The sequence below is a fragment of the Momordica charantia genome, assembly GCF_013281855.1.
Source record: "Momordica charantia cultivar OHB3-1 chromosome 2 unlocalized genomic scaffold, Mcharantia_2.0 BLBB01000002.1, whole genome shotgun sequence".
Classification (NCBI taxonomy): domain Eukaryota; kingdom Viridiplantae; phylum Streptophyta; class Magnoliopsida; order Cucurbitales; family Cucurbitaceae; genus Momordica; species Momordica charantia.
This window is the reverse complement of record NW_028275160.1, coordinates 1290362-1316575: the sequence shown is the minus strand read 5'-3', so window position 1 is coordinate 1316575 and position 26214 is coordinate 1290362. Positions and strand designations below refer to the sequence as shown.

Below are 26214 nucleotides of genomic sequence, written 5' to 3'. Positions count from 1 at the left end.
ATGAGATGCTATTTTAGACAAAAATTGGATTTTCTTTTTTGGTTAAAAACAAAACTGTAATTTTAGTAGGTTAGTGAAGAGGAAACCCTAGATGACAGACGTAGAGCGCAGAAGGGAGGCAATAGGGTTTAGAAGGATGGAGCACGTGGCAGAATTTTGGTGGTGGTTCAGAATCTAGAATGGTCACGGACGGTAGCTCTAGATCTGAGAAATGTTTGTATTTCAGAAGCCAAGCTCACGTTCCCCCATAATACAAACCTACATTCTCCTCAAAGTCCTCGTCTCTTTCGATATGCCCTTTTCTTTTCTATTATTATTTTTTAAATATAAATCATCAATCTGTCTCATTTCCAATATTATTATATGGGCCCAGGCCCGTCATGGACCCGGCTTTGTATACAAGCCCAATAGTAGGCCCATTTACTGATAGAAACCGATCCAAACGACGAGCTCGTGAGTTATATATGGGTTGGGCCTCATGACAATTTGTTTTCTCAAAAATCATCACTGGGGAATCTCCAAGAATATGTATTATTGTAAAATTAATTATAAATATGACATTTTAATTATAATATGTTGATAGTGAAAATAACTTGTATTTAAAAATGTTGTGGTGTTTATTGATTATGTGGTGAATTGTGATGCAATTATAGATAGTTGGCCTTTAGCCTAAACTATAAAATTTTAATTGTTAAATTTATTAGAGCCAAAATTTTTAGTTGGATGTTCAATGGCGATGATTTATATAATCACCTAATAAGGGATATTTAAACGAGCATGAAAAAAAAGAGATTGGTCTGAAATTCCTTTTGAATTATGTAATGGTTGATATATATTTTTACTAACTGGATAACTAAAAAGCAAAATTGTAGTTGCTCTTTATTGTTTTTAGAGCCAGGTTGTTGCATTTTCTTTGGTTTTCTTTTTCAATTTTACGAGTTTTTGGCTATTTATCTCGTCCTTTTATTGGGCACTTCTACAAAATTTATAATGGTTAAAAGAAAAAAAAAATACACGAGATTGTTTTTTTAATATGAAAATTAGTTTTTTTTTTAAATGGGTAAAGGGAGTATGTATTTAAACTCTGAGAATAATACCTTGATCAATTAAACTAAGTTCATGTTGGAGAAATTAACTTAAATTAAAGATTAACCATAGAATCAAATCAATTCATAAATATCTTGCTATAGTAGACGGTACTTGACATATTCCTCACTCACCCATGTTGTATTAAAAAAAATTCACAATATCTTGTCAAATATATTTTGAAGAAGTATCTCATATTTAATTTAATTATCTTTCACGTTTACTCCGTCAAACAACTGGATATTTGTTTAAAAAATAAAATAAAATTCCAGAAATAAAATTCTACAAGTTTACCATTTTAGAGAAAAAAATTACAGCTTTGTTAATTGGGTTTTATTTTTAATCATAAAGATACTTTAAATTAAGGAGTAAATAAATTATAAGTCACATCGATGAGTCAATTAATATCTCGCGTTCATGATACGAAACGGTCGCAAAAATCTTCAAACGGTCGAAAAGCTTAGCTGTCCCCCACAATCGCTCCCGCTCGCGGGTGATTCAATTGCGCGGGATTGAATTGGCTCAACGGCCGGTCAATATTTTCTTCCTCACAATCTCCCGCCTTCTCATACCCAATGACCAGTTCATTATCGATTCGACGATCGCTCTCTCTCTCGCACTCTCACCAGACCCATTCGCTCTCCTCATTTTCAGAGATTTGTTTTCCGTCAAGCTCTCTTTCTCTCTCCCTCTTTCTTCACTTCGATTTGTTTTCCGTCAATATCCAAAACAGTCTCCAAGAAGTCGCCAGCCGAAGATGGACTCAGTGGGTGCGGCGGTTGTTGGTTCAGTGCGCATTGGCTGGACACACGGTTCTGGACTCAGTGCCGATCGAATTCTCCAAGCGATCTAACGATGACGGCAGCGAGGAAGCCAAATGGAGGCTGTACCTACAGAAAAGAGACGATATCAATTCAGGGGTTTCGTTATAAGCCCGCTTCAGATCTTCGATCGAAAAGGGAAGAGATCAATCCGATCCCTCCGTCATCGATTCATAAGACGTGTGGGAATTAAGCGGAAACCTGAGGGAGTTACTTCTGGTGAGTTTTATTTACAACCTAAATGATTTACTTGCGCTATTTTGTAAACAATTTACTTTCTGTATTTCGCGGTAAAACCTTGTTTTCCAGGCATAAAAGATATTAAGAAAAAGCAAGTCTAAGAAGTATAAGAGTTACTGAGTTAGTCTAATGGTTCGATTTTGGAAAATATTTTAGCCTTCTTATGCTTGTGGTCGTAATGACATTTGGTCCAAGGGATTGGAGATGTACAATTAGGAAGCTACCATTTTTGATACTCTGTTCTTCTATGAAGGTTTAAATTGCCAGAGTGTTTTGTTTTGAAGTTGGTCTAGTAGAACGTTTATCTAGCAACAAATAGTTAAAATCACTTCAAATTCTATTATAAGCGTTAAAATATAAGTCTTAATTGTTTTTGGTGTTAGTCTAGTTGAACTTTTCTTCTATTTGATTTAATTTGTTGGGTTGTTATATATACTTATTTGTTATGAATAATCCGGGGTTTGAGTTTTCCTATCTCAAGATGTTCAGTAGGTATCGTATAGCTACTTATTTCGTCCCATCTATTATCTAGTGATTTTGAGTGTATATTTAGTTTGTCAGCATGACATTACCTATATTTTTTTACCATGAAAGGTCTTGGATTATGAAGGATTGAAAATCCGTATTTATTTTATTTAGGGTTGCCATGTTTTCTCTGCGAATGAGTCCAACATCTGTGCAGCTTGTTTCTCACATGAATTAAATTTTTGGTGTTGTTGAAATCCTAATAGGGTGAGTTCTCCACACCATAATCTTTTTATATATTTTAATATTTTGGTTAATTTTGATGGTCTTTGTTTTTATTAATCTTTATAAATGTTTGACTTGTATCTTTGTTTTTCATTTCTTTTTTATTTTCTCTGTACTACTTATATCTCTATTTTGCTTCTATAGAAGGTTTAAAGATTATATTTGAATAACTGATTGTTGTGAATATTAAACTTGGTGGAGGTTCATAAGAAAATAAAATGAAATAATGATGTTGTGATATCTTTGGATTTATGATTGTTTTCAGTGCTCAGGAATGAAGCATAAAACCTTAATTGGCTTTTTCCATTAGAAAACAGGGATCCATGTCATGCATAAGAAATTTAAGAGTTTTTGTTCTTTGGAACAAAAGGAGTGTGCAAATACATTGGAGGATATAATGGGTGTCAACAAGCCATTTGTAGTTTTAAGAAGGTATAATAATTATGGAAGGAAACTGAAGATTAAATGAAGGTAACACATCAAGGTAAAAGGAAGACCAATCATTTTGCAGAAATTTAAATCTGGCATATTATTAGTAGTTTTATAAGTTTGTGGACAAGTGGATGATAAATGATGATCACTAGTGTCATGCTAGGTTTAAGCTACATTAGATATTGATAAGTTCAGAAAAGGAATAATTGAGGGTTGACGACAAGATTTTTCAGAAAATTTTAGACTATGGACGTGCTAAAATACCCAATAGTAGAGCTATTGATGCAAGAGAAAAGGTGGATTGTATTGGTCAATAAGACAAGGAAAGAGTTTTTTTTTTCCCTCCTGATTATGAGATGTATATGATTCTGTATTTAAAGAGGAAGATTGATAATTTCTTACTCTTGGGATAAATAAGTTTTGGATTAGAGGGTGAATTGAGAACATGACATTCTTCTAAAGAGTTCTTGTTTTGAGAAAAGAATAAGAATTTTTGTTATATGGATGAGAGATAATGAGTGAGCTACAAAGTTGGGAGCCTAAACTTGGTTTGGTTTAAGGAACAATTGAATTCTATCATTACTAGGTAGACTCCTAACAATATTAAAGTGAGGTTATAAAGTTCAAAGTTCTAGATGTGTGGGGAAAGTTAAAACGATTGCGAATCACTTCCACTTGATTCATGGTTAAGAATTTTTCTAAAGACAAATAAGGTTCAAATTTGAGAAGAAAAAGGATACATGGTAGTGTGGCGGAAGGATTAGGTATTAGAATGAACATGTTAGATTGAAGAATGAAGTATTCTTAGAAACAATACATGATAGTGTGTGGAATTGGAATTAACATGTTAGATTGAAGAATGAAGTATTCTTAGAAACAAATACATGATAGTGTGTGGAATTGGAATGGACATGTTAAGATGGAAGCATGAGACATTGTTGGAAAAGTACATATTGGAATAAGATGACATATGAGCGACCATAGTAAGAAGCTTGGATATATTCTAGATTTTTTGGAAAAAGTTAAAGCAATGAATCACTTCCATGTCGTAGTTCAAGATTGTTTTTGGAAAGGAGGTTTGCTTGAATTATTGGAGACCTACTGGTATGTTATTTTTGTGTTTTAGAAGTAGTAGGTAAACTGATAGATCTTGGAACGTAGATTTTGGAATAAGATGACATGTGCCATAAGACGAAGCTTGGAAATGTTCTAAATTTATGATAAAAGTAAAAAAAATTGTGACTAACATCCATTTGGACATCGTAGTTGAAAATTTTTTTTGGACCTAAGGATTTGCCAATATTATTTGAGATCTTTTGGTATATTATCTTGTGATTATAAGTGAAGAATGAAGTATTCCTAGAGAAAATACATGATAATGCTTGGAAAACACATGTTAAGATTGAAGAATGAAGCATTGTTGGTTGGGCTAAGTATTGGAATGAGAAAGAGACAACTTTAGTGATTCTATAATCAAAGAGGAAAAAGACACATTTAGTGTGATGGATGAGCTAATTATTTAAATGGACAGGTAAGGTTAAGGAATGCATCATTCTTGGACAAGTAGATTTTGGATTAAAATGGCATGTGCCATAAGACGAAGCTTGGAAATGTTCTAAATTTATGAGAAAAGTCGAAACAATTGTGAATAACTTCCATTTGGTCATCGTAGTTGAAGATTTTTCATGGACCTAAGCATGTGTTAACATTATTTGAGATATTTTGGTATATTATCTTTTAGTTATATGTGAAGGATGAAGTATTCTTAGAAACAATACATGATAGTGTGTGGAAATGGAATGGACAAGTTAAGAATGAAGAATGAAGCATTGTTGGTTGGGATAAGTTTTGGAATGAGAAATAGACAACTTTAGTCATTCTATAATCAGAGAGGAAGAAGATAAATTTAGTGTGACAGATGGGGGCTAAGTATTAGAATGGACTGGTTAAGTTTAAAGAATGAAGCATTCTTGGAAAAGTAGATTTTGGAATAAGATGGCATGTGCCATAAGACAAAGCTTGCAAATGTTCTAAATTTATGAGAAAAGTCAAAACAATTGTGAACAACTTCCATTTGATCATCATAGTTGAAGATTTTTCTTGGACCTAAGAATTTGTTAAAATTATATGAGATCTTTTGGTGTATTATCTTTTTGTTATAAGTGAATAATGATGTATTCTTAGAAACAATACATGATAGTGTGTGGAAATGGATTGGACATGTTAAGATTGAAGAAGCATTGTTGGATGGGATGAGTATTGGAATGAGAAAGAGATAACTTTAGTACATTTAGTTTGATGGATGGGCCAAGTACTGGAATGGACATAATGAAGCATTCTTGGAAAAGTAGATTTTGGAATAAGATGACATGTGCAATAAGACGAAGCTTGGAAATGTTCTAAATTTATGAGAAAAGTCAACACAATTGTGAATAACTTCCATTTGGTCATTCTAGTTGAAGATTTTTCTTGGACTTAAGGATAAAGAATTGTTAACATTATTTGAGATCTTTTGGTATATTATCTTGTGGTTATAAGTGAAGAATGAAGTATTCTTAGAAAGAATACATGATAGTGTTTGGAATGTACATGCTAAGATTGAAGAATGAAGCATGGTTGATTGGGCCAAGTATTAGAATGAGAAAGAGATAACTTTAGTGATTTTATAATCGAAGAGGAAAAAGTTACAGTTAGTGTGATGGATGGACTAAGTATTGGTATGCACAGGTTAAGATTAAAGAATGAAGCATTCTTGGATAAGTAGATTTTGGAATAAGGTGGCATGTGCCATAAGATTAAGCTTGCAAATGTTCTAAATTTTTTAGAAAAGTCAAAACAATTGTGAATAACTTCCATTTGATCATCATAGTTGAAGATTTTTCTTGGACCTAAGAATTTGTTAACATTATTTGAGATCATTTGGTATATTATCTTTTTGTTATAAGTGAAGGATGAAGTATTCTTATAAATAATACATGATAGTGTGTGGAAATGGAATGAACATGTTAAGATTGAAGAATGAAGCATTGTTGAATGGGGTAAGTATTGGAATGAGAAAGAGATAACTTTAGTTATTTTATACACAATGAGGAAAAAGATACATTTAATTTGATGTATGGTATAAGTACTGGAAATGGACAGAATGAAGCATTCTTGGAAAAGTAGATTTTGAAATAGAATGGACATGTTAAGATTGAAGAATGAAGCATTGTTGAATGGGCTAAGTATTGGAATATGAAAGAGATAACTTTAGTTATTCTGTACACAATGAGGAAAAAGATACATTTAGTGTGATGTATCGGCTAAGTACTGGAATTGATAGAATGAAGCATTCTTGGAAAAGTAGATTTTGGAATAAGATGGCATGTGCCATAAGACGAAGCTTGGAAATGTTCTAAATTCATGAGAAAAGTCAACACAATTGTGAATAACTTCCATTTGGTCATTGTAGTTGAAAATTTTTCTTGGAGCTATGGATTTGTTAACATTATTTGAGATATTTTGGTATATTATCTTGTGGTTATAAGTGAATAATTAAGTATTCTTAGAAACACTACATGATAGTGTTTGGAATGTACTTGTTGAGATTGAAGAATGAAGCATGGTTGGTTGGGCTATGTATTGGAATGAGAAAGAGATAACATTAGTGATTCTATAATCGAAGAGAAAAAAGATACAATTAGTGTGATGGATGGGCTAAGTATTGGAATGGACAAGTTATGATTAAAGAATGAATCATTCTTGGAAATGTAGAATTTGGAATAAGATGACATGTGTCATAAGACGAAGCTTGGAAATATTCTAAATTTATGAGAAAAGTCAGAACAATTGTGAATAACTTTCATTTGGTCATCATCATAGTTGAAGATTTCTCTTGGACCTAAGGATTTATTAACATTATATGACATCTTTTGTATATTATCTTTTGGTTATAATTGAGGGCTGAAGTATTCTTAGAAACAATACATGATAGTGTGTGGAAATGGAATGAACTTGTTAAGATCGAAGGATGAAGCATTGTTGGATGAGCTAAGTAATGGAATGAGAAAGAGATAACTTTAGTAATTCTATACTCAAAGAGGAAATAAATACATGTAATGTGATGTATTGGCTAAGTACTGGAATGGACAGAATGAAGCATTCTTGGAAAAGTAGATTTTCGAATAAGATGGCATGTGCCATAAGACGAAGCTTGGAAATGTTCTAAATTCATGAGAAAAGTCAACACAATTATGAATAACTTCTATTTGGTATTTGGTTATTGTAGTTGAAGATTTTCTTGTAGCTAAGGATTTGTTAACATTATTTGAGATATTTTAGTATATTATCTTGTGGTTGGTTATAAGTGAATAATTAAGTATATTTAGAAACAATACATGATAGTGTTTGGAATGTTCATGTTGAGATTGAAGAATGAAGCATAGTTGGTTGGGTTAAGTATTGGAACGAGAAAGAGATAACTTTAGTGATTCAATAATCGAAGAGAAAAAAAGATACATTTAGTGTGATGGATGGGCTAAGTATTGGAATGAACAAGTTATGATTAAAGAATTAAGCATTCTTGGAAAAGTAGATTTTGGAATAAGATGTCATGTGCTATAAGACGAAGCTTGGAAATATTCTAAATTTACGAGAAAAGTCAGAACAATTGTGAGTAACTTCCATTTGGTCATCATCATAGTTGAAGATTTCTCTTGGACCTAAGGATTTGTTAACATTATATGACATCTTTTGTATATTATCTTTTGGTTATAATTGAGGGTTGAAGTATTCTTAGAAACAATACATGATAGTGTGTGGAAATGGAATGAACTTGTTAAGATTGAAGGATGAAGCATTGTTGGATGAGCTAAGTATTGGAATGAGAAAGAGATAACTTTAGTAATTCTATACTCAAAGAGGAAATAAATACATGTAATGTGATGTATGGGCTAAGTGCTAGAACGGACAGAATGAAGCATTCTTGAAAAAGTAGATTTTGGAATAAGATGGATGTGCCATAAGACGAAGCTTGGAAATGTTCTAAATTTATGAGAAAAGTCAACACAATTGTGAATAACTTCCATTTGGTCATTGTAGTTGAAGATTTCTCTTGGACCTAAGGATTTGTTAACATTATTTGAGATATTTTGGTATTATATTATCTTGTGGTTATAAATGAATAATGAAGTATTCTTAAAAACAATACATGACAGTGTTTGGAATGTACATGTTATGATTGAAGAATGAAGCATGGTTGGTTGGGCCAAGTATTGGAATGAGAATTAGATACTTTAGTGATTCTATAATCGAAGAGGAAAAAGATATATTTAGTGTGACGGATGGGCCTATTGGAATGGACAGTTTAAGATCAAAGAATGAAGCATTCTTGGAAAAGTAGATTTTGGAATAAGATGGCTTGTGCCATAAGATGAAGTTTGAATTACTTCCATTTGGTTATCGTAGTTGAAGATTTTTGTTGGACCTAAGGATCTGTTAACATTATTTGAGATCTTTTGATATATTATCTTTTGGTTACAAGGGGTAGAAAAATTCATACATCTAAAAGGAACAAGTGGCAGATGATGAAAACAGCTTTAAGGGTATTTTGAATGGTGGAAGCACCTATAGAAAAGATGGATTGTGGTCAATAAGATGAGCATGAATAATGTTTTGGATTCATAGAGTTCTAAGATTATGCATTTAAGGAGGGAAAAATATACTTTCTTAGTATAAAAGGAACATTGGATTGAAGAATGCGATGAGGCCACGAGACCTTAATAGTTTTTGGTTTTAGCAGAGAATAGGAATTTTCACTATTTGGGATTTATTTTGGGTCCAGTGAGTATTGTATCAATTAGCAAAGTGCACAAGTTACTAGGATCAACTTTAAACATTTTGGGTTAAAGAATGAAATGAGAAATACTTTGGTGATGTGTGTACTTGAAGGGGAAAAAGGTAACATGGTTGGATTGTGGAAGGAATATGTACTGAATTGGATAGGTTATTATTACAGAATTGAAACATTCTTGGAAAAGTAGATTTTGAATTTAAATGAATATGCCATAATAAGAAGCTTGGAAATGTTTCTAGATTTATGTAAAAAGTTAAATAGCTGTGAATCACCACCATTTGATTGTCGTGGTTGAGGATTTGTTTTGGGACAAAAGGTTTGTTGAAATTATTGGAGGCCAATAGGTACACTATTTTGCCTTTTTCATGTGGTGGAGAAATTTATACATTAATAAAGAACAATAGATGGTTGACGAAAAGTGGTTTATGGTAATGTCAAAACGTGGATGCATCCAGAGAAAAGGTGGATTATATTGGTCAATAAGATGGAGAAAGACAATGTTTTGGATCTCAAGGGTTTTATGGTTCTGAGTTTCATAGGATAAAGATTATTGGATTAAAGTTTGAGATGAGACCACAATTTTTTTTAAAGAGTTATTGTTTTTAAAGGAGGATAAGATTATTTTCATTATTTGGAATGGAGATAGATCAAGCTCCTAAGTATTTAATGCAAGTAAGGCAAAAGGGTTGGAAAGATTAGCAAAGTGGATGAATTATTAAGATCGTGGGATGAAGATGTTTTCTTAGAATCACTCACATTTTTTGAGGTTCAAAATAAAATGAGAAGAGATAAGTTTAGTGATTATGTATTTAAAGAGGAAAAAGATACAATTTAGTGTGGTGGATTGACTAAGTATTTGAATGGATTGGTTAAGGTTGAACAAATGCATCATTCTTAGAAATGTAGTTTTATGAATAAGATGTCATATACCATAAATCGAAGCTTGGAAATGTTCTATATTTATGAGAAATGTTAAAACAATTGTGAATAACTTCCATTTGTTTGTTACAGTCCAAGTTTTGAAGATTTTTATTGGACCGAAGAATCGTTTAAATTATTGGTGATTTATTGGTATATTATATTGTGTTTTGTGGTAGAAAAATTCATAAATGTTAAAGGAACAAGAGGGATGATGAAAAGAGAATTGAGGGTATTTTAAATGCTGAAAGCCCCTGTGAAAAGTTGGTCAATACGATGGAGAATGAACAATGTTGTTGACTTGTAAAAGGATATAATGTGGCCACAAAACTTGAATAGTTTTTTTATTTAGAAGAGGATAAGAACTTTCACTATTTAGATGAGAGATAATAATTATCTCTCAAATATTTAAATTTATTTTGGACCCAATGAGGATTGGATCAATTAGCAAAAGGGGACAGGTTACAAAGATCATGAGGCTAAGATTCTTTGGACGTTTTTGGTGAAGAATGACATGAGAAGATAACTTTGGTGATGGTGTATTTGAAGAGTAAAAAGATTCATGGTTTGATTGTGGAAGGATTAGGTATTGGAATGGATAGGTTAATAATGAGATTTGAAGCATTCTTGGAAAGTATATTTTGAATTTAAATGTATTACCATTAAAAAAGCTTGGAAATGTTTCTAGATTTATGTGAAAAGTTAAAATAGTCACGAGTCACTAACATTTAGTGCTGTGATTTAGGATTTGTTTTTGGACGAAAGGCTTGTTGAAATTATTAGCATATGTTTGGTATACTATTTTGTGTTTTTCATCTTGAAGAAAGTCATACATCTATAAGGAATAATAGATGGGTGACCAAAAGTGGCTTGTGGGAAATTTAAAACATCGAGGCATTAAGAGAAAAGCTTGGAAGTGTTTCTAGATTTATGTAAAAAGTTAAAAGAGTTGTGAATCACTAACATTTAGTGTTGTGGTTTAGGATTTGTTTTTGGACAAAAGACTTGTTAAAGTTATTGGTGTATGATTATACTATTTTGTGTTTTTTATGTTGTGAAGAAAGTTATACATCTACAAGGAATAATAGATGGGTGACAAAAAGTGGTTTGTGGGAATTTTAAAACATGGATTGTATTGGTCAATGAGATGAAAAGGGAGCAATGTTTTGGATTTGAAGGGCTTTTTATGATAATGTATTTAACGAGGAAAACATATGCATTCCTTGGATAAAGGAATATTAAATTAAAATTTTCGATGAGGCCATAAGTTTTTATAAATAGTTGTTTAAAGAAGAAGATTGGAATATGTTTATTATTTGGATGTGAGAGGATGGTTGAGCTCCTAAGTATTTATAATTTTTTTGGGCCCATGAGAAAAATAGGTTTCAAAGATTAACCAAGTGGTTGAATGATTAAGATCATGAAACAAAGATATTTTATTATAATCATTAACGTTTTGGTTTACACAATGAAATGAGAAGAGATAATGTTAGTGATTTTGTTCTCAAAGAGGAAAAGTTCATACATCTAAAAAGGAACATGTGACAGATGATGAAAAGAGTGTTGAGAGAATTTTAAACCATGGAAGCACATAGAGTAAGGTGGATTGTATTGGTCAATAATATGGGAGCATGAACAATGTTTTGGATTTGTAGAGTTGGATGATTCTGTTTTTAAGGAGGAAAAAAGATACTTTCTTAGTATAATGTAATATTGGATTAAAGAATGTGATAAGACCACAAAACTTGAGGAGTTCTCGAGTTTTGAAGAGGATAATAATTTTCACTATTTGGGTGTGAGATATTGATTGAGCTGTCAAGTTTTTAAATTTACTGTGGGCCAAGTGAGGATTTGATCGATTAGCAGAGTGGAGGGATAAGATCATGGTACAAAGATACTTTAGTCATTTTGGGTTGAAGAATGAAACGAGAAAATAACTTTGGTGATGGTGCACTTGAAGAGGAAAATAAGACTAAAAAAGAGCAATGTTTTTAATTTGAAAGGTTTTGTGGTTCCGGATTTAAAGAAAGAAGAAGTTACTATCATAGGATAAAGGAATGTAGGGTTAAAGATTGAGGCGAGGCGACAAGTTTTTTTAATGAGTTTTTCTAGAAGAGGATAAAAATATGTTCTTTACTTGGTGTTTAAGAGTAGTTTTTAGAAGAGGTAAAAATATGTTCTTTACTTGGTGTTTAGGTATTTAGGTATTTAGGTTTTCTTGGGTCCATGAGGAAAATGGGTTGGAAAGCTTAGCAAAGTGGGATGGATTATTAAGATCCTAGAACAAACATTTGATTGCCGTGGTTGAGGATTTGTTTTTAGACAAATGGTTTGATGAAATTATGGGATGCTGATTAATACTATTTGGTGTTTTTCGTGCGGAATTTCAAAACGTGGACACATCTAGTAAAAAGGTGGACTGTATTGGTCAATAAGATGGAGAAAGATCAATGTTTTGGATTTTAAGGGTTTTATGGTTTTGTACTTAATTGAGGGAATAAGGAACAATAGATGGACGGCGAAAAAAAGGTTTTTGGGAATTTCAAAACGTATCCAGAGAAAATGTGGATTCTATTGGTCATTGTAAGGGTTTTATGATTTTGTACCCGAGGGAAAAAGACTGTTTCATACGATAAAAGGATTATTAGATTAAAGATTGAAATGTGGGAATTTCAAAATATGGACGCATCTAGAGAGAATGTGGATTGTATTGGTCATTTTAAGGGTTTTATGATTTTGTACTTGAAAGAAGAGAAAAAGATAGTTTTATAGGACAAAGGATTATTGGATTAAAGATTGAAACGAGGCCACAAGTTTCTTTTCAAGAGTTCTTGTTTTTAGAAGAGGATAAGAGTATTTTCATTATTTGGAATGGAGATATAGATTGGGTAACTTTCTTTTTTGAGCAAGGAAAAAGGGGAGGAAAGATCAGCAAAGTGGTTGAACTATTAAGACCATGGGACGAAGATGTTTTCTTAGAATCACTAACCTTTCGAGTAACAAAAAATATGAGAAGAGATAAGTTTAGCGATTCTATATTTATATTTAAATAGGAAAAAGATACATTTAGTGTGATGGATGGACTAGGTATTAGAATGGACGGGTTAAGATTGAACAATTGAGAATTGTTAGAAAAGTAGATTTATGACTAAGATGGCATATGCCATAAGTTAAGCTTGGAAATGTTCTGGATTTATTAGAAAAGTTGAAACAATTGTGAATAACTCCCATTTGGTCGTTGTAGTCCAAGATCTATTTGGTATATTATATTGTGTTTTACAAGTGGGTAGAAAAAGTCATACGGCATCTAACAAGGAACAAATGGTGAAAGAGCATTGAGGGTCTTTCAGAAGGTGGAAGAACATGAAAAGGTGAATTGTCGTACTGGTCAGTATGATGGAGAATGAACAATGTGAATTTGTATAAAATAATATGACGTGGCCACAAAACTTGAATAGTTTTTTATTTTAGAAGAGGATAAGAATTTTCACTATTTGGATAAGAGATAATGATTAAGCTCTCAAATATTTAGATTTATGTTGGGCTCAGTGAGGATTGGATCGATTAACAAAGGGAATAGATTACAAAGATCACAAGACAACAATTCTTTAGGTGTCTTGGTTGAAGGATAAATGAGAAGAGAACTTTGGATTCCCCTAAAGATTATGTGGTTTCTCTCCAACCAAATCCAAACAAGCCTGCCACTAAAAACTATTTTTCTCATAAAGGAAGAAACAAAAGCACTTCCTCCACCATAGACCCCCAATCTCTATGACGAACCTAAGACACCTCGAAAATCTCAAAGAATCAGCCCCAGATGTCCTGGGAGAATTGGCAATGCCATAAGATATGATCGAGATCCTCTGAACCTTGCTTGCAATGAACACATCATTGCAGCCTGATACAGGAAGAAGAACGCCTCTGAATACGATCCAGGGTGTTGACTTTTCCAAGTAAGGACCTGGCACACGAAAAGTTATTCTTATCTGGAATTTTCACTTTTCAAAGCGAGGCAAACACTAAGGCAGCGGGGGAAGAATTGGGGGAACACAAAAGCTTTAAACTAGAATTTTGGAAATGTTATCGATTTATGGAAAAAATTAAAATAGTCGTCGAGACTTCCATTTCATCGTCATAGTTGAGGATTTTTCATAAGGAAAGTTTAAATTATTAGAGGTCTATTTGAATATTGATTACAAGTAATATAGAAATTCATATATCTAATAGGAAGGAATATTTGGCGGATGATGAAATGGCTCAAGGAGAATTTTAAATTGGGGAAGGATTTAGAGAAAAGTTGGATAGTATTGGTCAATGAGATGGAGAAAGAACAATGTTCTGTATTTAAGTTCGGGAGAAGATGCTTTCTTGGATAAAAGAATATTGGATTAAAGAAAGAGATGAGGGTACAATGTTTTTCTTAAGTGTTCTTGTTTTTTGAAGAGGATAACAATTCTCATTCTTGTAGTTTGAGTGCTACAAAAAAGTTGTATGCTGTAAAGAATTACAAAAATAATCCATCGAAGTCGATTTGTCCTAATAAAAATAGCTTTCGTAATGGTTTTTCCAAATATGCCAAAGATTTTCCTTTTAGTAAAGACACATTTTGATGGGTGTCAAATCCAACCAATATTAATTCCTACTAAACAAATATTTTAGATTATAGTAGTAGCAAGGTCGAGAAATTATTGCTAGGAGATTAGGACATACCAGAGATAAGAGAAAAAGACTATTGATAAGGATCTTACCAATGGTATAGTTTTAGCAATAATTGATTGATTCAAAGATTAAATCTCTTACCCTTTCCGAAATTGGTTATTATGGTTGTTGAGAAGCCCTAACAACCTTTCATTCCTTAGTTATTCGATAATCAAGGAACGTCCAACCCCTATAGAAGCTCTCTGGATTTTAAATTATTAACAAAATTAAAGGTGTAGTTTCTGTTTGGAATTAAAGGTGTAGTTTCTGTTTGGAATTACGTTAGCTATCTACTGTTGCCTTCATCTTCTTCAACTTTTGGTGCATCTTGCTAATCCTGAAATCTCAAAATATTTGCTTGCTTCTCATAATGTTTATGAGAGGTTACAATAAAATTGTAAACACAGTTTCTAATTTAACGAACCAGATCAACCAATGAGCTGCTCCGTATGTTAGTCATCTTTTAGAGTTTAGACATTTTGTTGATTAATGTCATATGATTATGACTAAGTGGAGTTTGCTAACAAGAATAGGCTCTTCTTTCATCAAGAGCAGGTAATCATTTCAATACTTCATTCTCTGTCTGATTTAGGAATATGATGTGATTGCTCTTTTGTCTTTGCCTCTCTTTCTTCTTGTATTTTGTCGTATGTGAATTTTTCATTTAGTAGTTGGTGAAGGGGTGAAGTGTTGTTTCATAAAGTACTGTATAGTAGCTAGGTTATTTAGAGGATTTGAATTAACTTCCTATGTGATTTTGGAAAGCCACAAGTATATTTTCTTAATATAAAATATTTGGTAACAAATAAAAATCACTTTTAATATAATCAAATTGCTTTAGACTCATGATTTTGAACGATTGCTGCAAAGTTGATTTTCCAAAAAGTAATTTTAAAGTGATAGACCGTATCACTTGGCATTTGTCGAATCACTTTGCAGTGGAACCAAACAAATTTGTGATTAAAATTATTTTTGAGAACGAACCTAATTTGTGATTAAAATTACTTTTGAGAAAATTTAACCAAGAGCAAAATTTTCCAATCATTAACAATGAGGAGGAGACCACCAGTTTCAAAAGAATTTTTTGTGGTTTGAGCACTACCAAGATGTGTGCTGTATAGAATTACAAAAACAAGTACTCTACAGTATTAGACCTGGAAAGAGTCAGTTGCTTTTTAGAAATCGGAGTCAGTAGGTTTTTTTCGAGAAATACGCAGAAGCTAGTAGTGGACCGCTGCTATTGGGACAGCCAGTCCAGTCAACATCGGAGAAGCAAAGAAGGTGATTAGAGATCCTGGAGTGATGGTTAGGCCAAGGCAAAGAGAACACTTCAATTAATATGTTAGAAGGAAGAAAAAAATTCAAGAATACAAACTCTCCCAAAGGGTGGGAAATAGGACTAAAATAACCAAATAAGTAACAAAACTCTAAAAAATGCAAGAGAATAAGACATTAAAGATTAGAACTCTTTGAGAATGCCATCTCCAATTGAGTTAATCTTGTCATAAAAAATCCGTTCGTTGAGCTCCACAAAATTCTATTTTTTTTTATAAGAAACCTTAGATTAGAAAAACTCAAAAGAGGAACAGCCTAAGGGCCGGGGTAGAGTCAACCCCACCCAGAGAAGCTATACAAAAGCTTTCCAATTGTGTAAGAAGGTGGAAAGATTGTAATTTCAGAAAAAATTGCTATAGTTAAGACACCACCAAGAAGTAGTGTGTTGAACACCACTCCAAAAAGATTCAAAAGTAGAGTTCATATCTTCAAATATACGACGATTTCGTTCTCCCCATAAATGCCAAAGAAGAGCCCTTGTAGTGCAATTCCAAATCACCCTTGCTTTTTTGGGAAGAAACCATCCCGTTAGCAATTCAGGAAGCCACCCATCAATCTGCTGAGGAAAGCATGGGGAAATGCCAAAAGAGTCCAGAATAAAGGACCAACATCTTGTTGCAAAGGTACGGTGAATGAAAAGGTGGTCAATGGTCTCCTCCCCACAAAGGCAAAACTACACACCGAAGGGGAGAGTGCCCAGCTTGTGTTTTTCTTTTGGATGCTCTCGTGAGTATTTAAGCTTCTGTAAGCCATTGACCAAAGAAAAACCTTAATTTTCTTTGGAATTTTGAACTTCCAGATGGAATCGATGAGGGGGGGACCTTCAGCAAGGGAGTACATTCTGTTAATTTCAAAAAGGCTGATCTGGTGGTAAAATTTTGCTCTTTTTCCAGCATCCATAGAGCCTTATCTTCCCCTTCTCTTATCTGAGCGGTTTCCAACCTTTGAATAAGGTCCAACCAGCTATCAATCTCCCTGGCAAAGAGCCCCTCTGCGTAGACCTAAGTCCCAATCTTGCTCCTCCTCCCTCCAACAATCAGCAATTGAGGCCTTCTTTTTCATGGATATATTAAAAATGAGCGGAAAAGAGTCTCGAAGGGTGCTGTCATCAATCCATTTATCATTCCAAAAACTAATTCTTTCCCCGTTTTTAGCTTTGAAATTCAAAAACCTGTGAAAGAACGTGCTATTCTTCGCAATATCAAACCACGGTCTCCCTTGAGCTTTCCCTTTTGGGGGAATAGTAGACCACCCGTGAGCGGACTCACCGTAGATGCTGGCTATCACCCTCCTCCAAAGAGCATTTGTCTCTTGTGAAAACCTCCACAACCACTTAAGAAGAAGACTATTGTTTTTTTGTTGAGGTCCTCCAATTCCAAGACCCCCGTACTGTATAGGGAGTGACGTTTTCCCCCAATTAACCAGGTGGCTGTAATTGCCCTTCTGAGTATTACCATTCCATAGGAAATTTCTTGTAATCTTTTCTATATCCCTCACAACCCCCACCGGAGCTTTAAGAATGGAAAAATAGTAAAGTGGAATAGTAGTGATCACCGATTGAGCCAAAGTAAGACGCCCACCCTTGGATAGGGTTAGATTCCTCCATTTCTCTATCTTCTTTCTCACCTTGTCAACCACAGGCTCCCAAAATAAGTCTTTTGTGATTGCCCCCCAGCGGAATGCCCAAATAGGAGAAAGGAAACTCTTCCACTTTGAACCCATAAACAGTTGCAATAGATCTTAAGCTCTCCTCCTCCACATTTATGCCGATAAGGGATGTTTTCATCAGATTTAGGGAAAGACCGGAACCAAGGAGGAAAATGTTTATAACCATCCACCAATTTGAAAGCATACCTTCTTGGTTAGGGCAGAAGATGATCGTATCGTCTGCATACTGCAAGTGGGAAATCTCCACTTTTCTGCTGCCTACCTCAAACCCCTTGATGAGCTTCCTTTGACAGCAAAAAAGGACCATTCTACTAAAAGAATCACCTATCAAAGTGAAGAGAAAAGGGGACAATGGGTCACCTTGTCTTAGGCCTCTCTTAGCAATAATCTTTCCACGAGGCCGCCCGTTAATCATAATTGAGAAATTGGCAGTTGTCAAACACTCTTTGATCCAGCTCCTCCATTTTTGCCCAAAGCCTTTCTGTTCAAGGATAGCGTCAAGGTAAAGCCAATCCACCTTGTCATAGGCCTTTTCATAGTCTAGCTTTAGGATGAAGCCAGATTTGTTATTGGCTTTCCAATCACCCACTGATTCAGCTGCAACCAAAATAGCATCTAGAATATGTCGTCCTTCAATGAAAGCAGCTTGGGCATCATGAATGATAAAAGGCAGAACCCTTTTAAGTCTTTCAGCAAGGACCTTGGAAATGATTTTATATAAAGAGGTCACAAGACTAATTGGTCTAAAATCCCCAACTCTCAAAGCCTTCGTCTTTTTTGGAATCAAACAAATGAATTCATTTGTATGTTGGTTTATGATGGCGTTTTGAAAAAAAATCATGGAACACTCTTAAAAGATCGTCTTTAAGAATGTTCCAAGTTTTTTAAAAAAACTCATTAGTGAAGCCATCTGGACCCGGGGATTTCAGGTTTCCAAGGTTGCAAACAGCCTTGTGAATCTCCTCCTCTTCAAACGGTCTTTCCAACCAAAGCTTCCAACTCATGCTTAGGCACTCCCATTGAATGCCATCCACCAAGAATCTGTCGCCATTAGTGCTACCACTTTTCAGAAAAACCAACAATTTCTTGCTCGATTTCAACTTCTGAGGTCAGGAGAGAACCATCCTCCTTTTCCATGGTAGAAATAAGTGTTTTGGATTTTCTAGCAGAGGCCCATCTATGGAAAAAATTGGAGTTCTCATCCCCTTCCTTAAGCCACCCGAGCTTACATTGATGAGCCCATTTCCTCTGCTCCTTCATGGTTAAATCCATAAAGACAGCCTTTAACTCATCTCTCTCTGTATGCAAATTAGCGTTCAGACCCCCGTGTTCTTTTAAATTATCAAGCTCGTCAATCTGCCCTTGAATCTGTCTCAACTGGTTTTCAACCATACCAAAAACCTCTTTGTTCCAGGTGATCAGTTTCTGTTTTAGTCCCCTTAGCTTTGACATGAAAGTGTAACCCGACCAGCCCTCATACTTTAACGAACTCCACCAATCCTCTACATTAGTCATGAAAGAGGGATGGTCCAGCCACATATTTTCAAAACGGAAGGGGGAAGGGCCCCATTTTTTATTACCTAGTTTAAGCTGCAAAGGGAAATGGTCCGAAGTAGTTCTCGTCAGTCTCACCATCTCGACCTCCTTAAAGGCATCTAGCCAACCTCTCGAGAGAAAGAACCTGTCAATGCGGGTGGCGATCGGTTGGTCCCTAAAGTCAGACCAAGTGAACAAACCATTCTTCATGGGAACATCAAAAAGGTCAAGCTCCTCAATGATCGTGTTGAAATTCTTCATGCTTCTTGCCATTCTTCCCCCGTTTGACTTCTCCCCTGTTCTTCTAACAACATTAAAATCTCCGCCTATACACCATAAGTCTGAGCATAAGCCGTTGAGGTCGATGATTTCTTGCCAAAAATCGTCTCTTCCTTTGGGGGTTGAAGACCCGTAAACCCCTGTCACCCAGCCCTGAAAGCAGTCTTTATAATTAACTAGAATTGAAACCGAAAAAATACCAAGAATGGAATCCGTCACCTGTACTGTGCGTTGATTCCACATGACGATAACTCCACCCGAAGAGCCTTCTGCCTCTAGCACAGACCAAAAAACATGTCTCGAGCTCCAGATGGCTTTGACCAACCTTCTATCGAAAAAAACTATCTTAGTTTCTTGAAGGATGACTATATCCGACCCTGCTTTTGACAACAGACCTTTGATGAGCACTCTTTTGGGGGGAGCGCCAAGCCCTCTGACATTCTAGGAGACAATTTTCATGGGCACACCGAAAGGCCCTCTTCTACTTGCATCTCTTCAGCTTCAAGCTCCTTCTCTACAGATCTAAGATAATTAGTAATCTCCCTCGTCTTTTTTTGAACCGATGCGCTTGCTTTGTTGAAGCTGGGTCTAATGCACATATGCCACTTTTTCAAATCTTTAACCATTTTTTTTTAGAACGGGTGTCTGGTTCTATCATCCTCTTCATCTTCAGAGGAATCCATGACCTCCTTCTCTCGTTTATCATTTTTTTGCTTGACTACAGCTACTTGATTTTCCCTTTGAATCTTTAAGGAATCTATCATATCTATTTGGGAATCCTCACAAATGGGCAGGTCCCTTTCTACAATCTTATCTGCAAGCTGCAAATCATCCACCTCTTTGAAACAATCATAAAAACCTTCTGGTAGTTCTTCCTGATCTACAGTCAAGGGGGTTGCTTCAACACATTCTAACTCCTCGCTACTGAAACGCTCCGCTGAAGTCTCAGAGTCTGTTTCCCATTTTTTTTCCATTTCTGAATCTCTGTCGCTTCCTTTGTCTTTTCCTTTGTCATCTGTAGAGTGTATCTTTCCTTTTTTATGAAAAAAATGGGTCTGATTTTTATTTGAAAAGGAAACAGCCTTACCTTGCCTTTTATTTTTTGAAAATCCCGATAAGGGTCAACTGCCTTATCATCTAAAGGCTTGGTGGGCCCCGGCTTAGTGGAAAAGACAAAATTTTGAAGGTTTTGAGTCATGGGCCTTCCTTTGTCCTCTGCTTTGGTCTGTGAGCCTGTATTTGCTTCGATTTGAGGCAAAAAGTTGACAAAAGGTGGGGGCAGGCTCCTGTCAAATCTGTCAAACTAGGGGCATCAGAGGGGCTGCCTCTTTGACCGGTCACACAGGGAGGGTACCAAATTTTCACCACTGGGTAATGCTGTCCATCCTGCATTCTCCAAACATCCGCTGTACTATGGTCTGAGTCCCTATTTTCAGCTTGGTAAAACGCTCTTGCTGCCTCCGGCGAGAATCCGCCATGAATTCCTATGACTTTTCCGGCCAAGAAATCTGCATTTTCGAAAGATACCACCTGCGCCTGAAACGATTGTAAACCATCAACAAGAGTTATTTCTGCTGGAATGAACCCGCAATAATTACCTTTGACCTTTAAGGCCACCTCCAAGCAATTAATAAGGCAAGAATTAATGCTGGCGTAGTCCAGAAAACCTCCCAAAGCATTTCCTATTGCCTTAAAGGTTGCCAAACTCCATAAATGTAGGGGAATGTTTCTCACTTTTACCCAATCCCCGTATGAAGGCACCACGAAAGAGCGCCTGTGTAGATGCGGATTCCAGGCTTCCAATTTTAGAGTTAAAGGCCCAAAAGTAACCCAACCTCTGTTTTTTAGGAGAAGACGAGCAAGTTCTGAGGTTGAGCATTTGAATAGGGCCTTATCCGGTTGGAAGGCGTTGATGATCAACTTGCTTTCAGTTTGCTCTTGGATTATTCCCCGAATTCTCTCCCAATCATCGTGAAAGTCTTTGCGCGTCACCACAATTCCCAGTTTAGGCTGCGAACCTCTGTTTCACCCGCAGTACTTAAAACGTTCCACGGTGGACTAAAGGTCATGGTCTGTTTATCTGCTTTCTGCTCTTTAGCTCTTAGAACATCAGCAAAAGACTTCTGCTTCAAAGCCCTTGGGCGAATCTCCGACGGGGAGGGACTCCCAACCGTCCCATTCTTGATGGATTTTTCCTCATTCAAAAAATCGATAAGCAGCTTTCGGAAAGTTGCCCAACCTTTGTAATCTTCATCTGACGGGACTACAATATTCTTTTTCCCTCCAGAACTCTGAACTTTCGTCAACTCCAAGAGCTTCCTCTCTTGTTTGAAGCTTTTTGTATCCAGATAAAACCCCGTTGCAATTCGTCTTCCTGAAGAACTTCTGGGTTTGAGGAGTCAATAATAGATCTTCAACACTGTCAGCAATCCAAACTGCGGCAACTTTTTCTAGGGAAACTTCGAAAAATCTTCTACCATGTCTCTCAGCTATTTTCACAAAGCCGCCTCCCTTTCTCTCGTCTAAACATAAAGACCTTATTCTCAATCTTTACTGAAAGTTTCCCCATCTTCGCCGAGCTCCACAAAATTCTAGTATTTCCTTAAAAGGTACTCCCCTTTTTCAACCGGGTGTTTTGTGACAATTTTAAGAAAAGAGTATAATTTATCTTTCTGTATATAATAGGTAGAAATTAGGATAACTAATAAGAGGGAGTATTATTCTCTCCCAGACTCTCTCGAAAGCCAGGAGTCAACACACTTCGGAAGAAAAAGTATTGAATTTTGTGTATCTTCCCCAAAATATTTTCAGGTTGGTGTGACAATGATTGATGCTGTGGTACACTCTTGCAGATATAAAACCCCATGGTTTACTTGAGGTTAACCGCTTACCTAAACTACATGGCTTATTTTTATGAAATTGCTACCAGAACCTTCGTTGATGAGTTAATGACCCTTGGAGGCGGAGTAGTAGTTTGTATACATAGGAACAAGTTTTCTATGTACTTGCCACAAAGATGAATGGAATTTTATGTTTTCTTTTCTCCCTACTGTTAGCTATATAATTATTTTAACTATTCATGCTCTCACAAAGAATAATTCCAAGTAAGGATATAGCTTTGCAACTTAAAATTTCTATTCATTCTCACTCTGATTTTGGAATTAGCTTTTTATTGGAATGTAGAATATTTGGTGGATCGTTTGTTATTCCTCATCCTGCTGATGCGTTCCATCCTTGTTTGTATACGTTGGACATTATGACTGTTGAAGACTTTGGAATGTGTTTGAAATTTCAGGGAATTCTGCAAAAAAGTACTTACGGGTTGAGACCTCTGAACCAGCAGTGGTTTGTTACATCGTACTTATTATCTTAAATATTTCAAAATACACCAATCACTATTGATTTCTTGTAGTTTTACTTTTTCAGGTTGTAGCATTCGACACATATGAACAAAGGCTCAAACCAGGAGTTTGTGCCACATCTTTACATACCACAATGGTAAGAATTTTTCTCATCACTATTATAATAATGCCAAGATTTTTTTACACATTATTTTTTTAAACCCAACAATGAACTCTTAAATCATAATTGGTTTGAGAAACTCTGAAATAGATTAAGAAATTATATTTAATAAGTGTCTCACGTGGAGAGACATTTCAATTGTTTTTTTTCCCTAACTAACTAAAATTTGTACTTTATTTTTCCGTTTCATTCTTTTGGTTTCAATTTTCCAAAACAATTCGTCTGAAAGTAAAAACAAAACCACCCACCTTTTGTAGGCCGCGAATTAGATTATATTTCTGCTGGGTTTATATATTCTCATCATTAATGTGTTTTTAATGTTTAGTTTTTTTCCCTTATATAACTGATATTGTATGAATTTATGTGCAAAAATTTCAGTATTACACGCATATGTGCGTCTGTTTGTATATATGTGTGTTTACATTCAATATAAAATTATATAAAATTATTAGGTTATTAAAATGGCTAGCATTCTTTATTATTATTATTTTACCACCAGGATATTACGTTTTGAGTGAATTTTATGAAATTGATTTCTTTTCTAATATATTCACACTTTTGCACTAAAAAAATATGGTTTGATTTTTGTGTAAGAAGTCTATTGGGGTGGTCCTACGCAGTATATATCAAGCGGGGCATGTCGACCGTACTCTCTCTAAAGGACCGCACTCCTTGTGCAGCCCAGACTACAAGCACGACTATGATGGCTGCACTCCCACTTGTAGGGTCGCACCTTTGCAAGGCCCAAATGACCCGCGCATTCAATGCATCCAGTGTGGCACACATGCCATCACTACGACCCATCAGCTCAGCCCTTGTGCACCAAGCATGGCATACATATACCACCACTATGGCCAATCAGCCCAACCCTTGCGCACCAAGCGTTGCGCACATACGCCACCATTGCAGTCGAAAAGCTCTTCTCCATTCCAAGGGAGCGCGACCTCCACAGTCGCACAACCATTCTCTTTGCAAAGGTAGTGCAACCCACGCGGCCAAGCCGCCTATTCTCAATGCAAGGGAGCACAGCCTCCGTGCCAAGCGAGCGTGGAACATGCAGCCGTGTCCCCTTGTGCCCACTGCGACCACCTTAGCCCCAACCACCACTCTAATTACTTGGAGGGAAAGAAATCATTTTCCCCTGCCAGCCTATAAATACAAGAGTCCCTAAACTCAATCGAGGTAACGACAACAACACAACCCACTATACTTCTATACAATTCCCTCTCTTTCCATTAGTTTTTATACTGATTTAAGCATCAGAGTATATGTCGGTACTTCGCCGGTATTAGCTCAGCTAATCTTTGGTCCAGTCGTACGAGTCAAGATTTCATCTTTCCCCTATTCACAACCGCCCGTCGGCTTTTCGCCACCTGGGGCTGTAGTATGTTCCAAGGGTTGGGCTGTTCGCCCATTAAAGCGGTACGTGAGTTGGGTTCAGAACGTCGTGAGATAGTTCGGTCCATATCCGGTGTGGGCGTTAGAGCATTGAGAGGACCTTTCCCTAGTACGAGAGGACCGGGAAGGACGCACCTCTGGTGTACCAGTTATCGTGCCCACGGTAGACGCTGGGTAGCCAAGTGCGGAGCGGATAACTGCTGAAAGCATCTAAGTAGTAAGCCCCCATTAGGTCAAACCCAGACCACTCGATTCGATTGCCCTCTCCAAATTACCCATTAATAGTTGGCACCATCTGTGGGAATATATTATTCAAGCTTCGATCTATCCTAGCTAGAACCTTTCTAGTCGAATCCACATAACAGTCATACAATTTAGGATGAAATGAACGTCTTAAACCCTCCCAAATACTAGAGGAAAGCTGATCCAACATTCCTCGTCAAATCGAGGATGTCGAAAGAGAGAAGAATAATCTCAAAGCAATTGACATCAAAGCAGTAACAGCACCATCGATACAACTTAAATGATCGTGGTTGGGCTCCGCGACGAAAAATTCTTATGGACCCACGAGAGGTCTTACCTTTGCCTGCACTTCTCGGCCTTGGGAACTAGAGCGTTATCTCGACCTTGAGAACTACCTCGGTCTCGAGCACTATCTCAACTTCGAGAACTACCTCGGTCGAGCACTGCCCCTGTGGCCGCGCAACCATTCTTTGGGCCACGTGAACGCGATTCTCATGGTCGTGCAGCTCGTGGACAGTCCTAACATGCGGTTTGTTTAGCTCGTGTGTGCAAACAATGCAGCTCATGCGTGTGACCACCACGGCCCATGCGTCCACGCAATCCCATCTCTGAAACAAAACAACCCAGGCAGATGAATTACTCCTAATGCTGAAGCCTCTCTAACTAAAGAGTGACAAAGAGAGCTCAGCTCACATGTCAAGCACGGTCATGTCAGACGTGCTCTCTCTAAAGGATCGCACTCTTTATGTAGCCCATACTACAAGTGCGGTCATGATGGTCGCACTCCCACTTGGAGGGTTGCACCTCTACGCGGCCCACATCACCCGTATATGCAATGTGCTTTCGTAGTTACTTTAAGTCTGTACTCTGTTTTCCTATTCCCCCAATATAATTAATTCTAACAATCATTTTATGTTTTCTCTAATTTAGTTTGTTTAAAATTTGTTTGTATTTAAATCTCGAACTAGTTTGATTGGGTTTCCTCTATATAAGGTTGTTGAAGTAATTCCAGATTTTGTCTGTTGGTATCAATTTACAAATTAACTAGTTTGAAAGTAAAAACAAAGCCTATTATTTTAGACGTCCGAATTATTTTATGGTCAATAATGTACAAATATTTTTCGCCGTTCCATATTATTTATTTTGAATGTGCATCTTTTTTTTCTTTTAAATAAATAAACACTATTGTATATTTGTGCACCTTTTTCAACACATCTATGTGCATGTATTCACATACAAATACACATGTATTAAAATGTTTTTCTTTAATTTCTAAATATATATTTTTCTTCACTGGGTTGTAATGTATTTGAGCAAATTTATGAAGTTAATTGAATAAAAAATTGAATTTTAATTGCAGCAGTAGAAATTTAATAAATAATCGAGTTGTGAATAGGTTTTTTTTTCGTGTTACGATCTATGTTAATGTTGAATTTAAATTGCATTTTCAGATAG

The 26214-nt window shown here is 35.7% G+C and overlaps 1 long non-coding RNA gene across 2 annotated transcripts; it reads left to right on the top strand.

Annotated features, from left to right (window-relative positions):
- Positions 1-1488: 1488 nt before the first annotated feature.
- Positions 1489-25987, top strand: LOC111020648 (uncharacterized). 2 transcript variants are annotated; one of them, XR_015789491.1, is made up of 5 exons: positions 1489-2126; positions 2787-2879; positions 22892-22941; positions 23023-23094; positions 23739-25987. It is a non-coding gene; the product is annotated as an uncharacterized LOC111020648 (long non-coding RNA). The 2 variants fall into 2 exon arrangements; XR_002602719.2 differs by having other exon boundaries at positions 23023-25987.
- Positions 25988-26214: the final 227 nt, after the last annotated feature.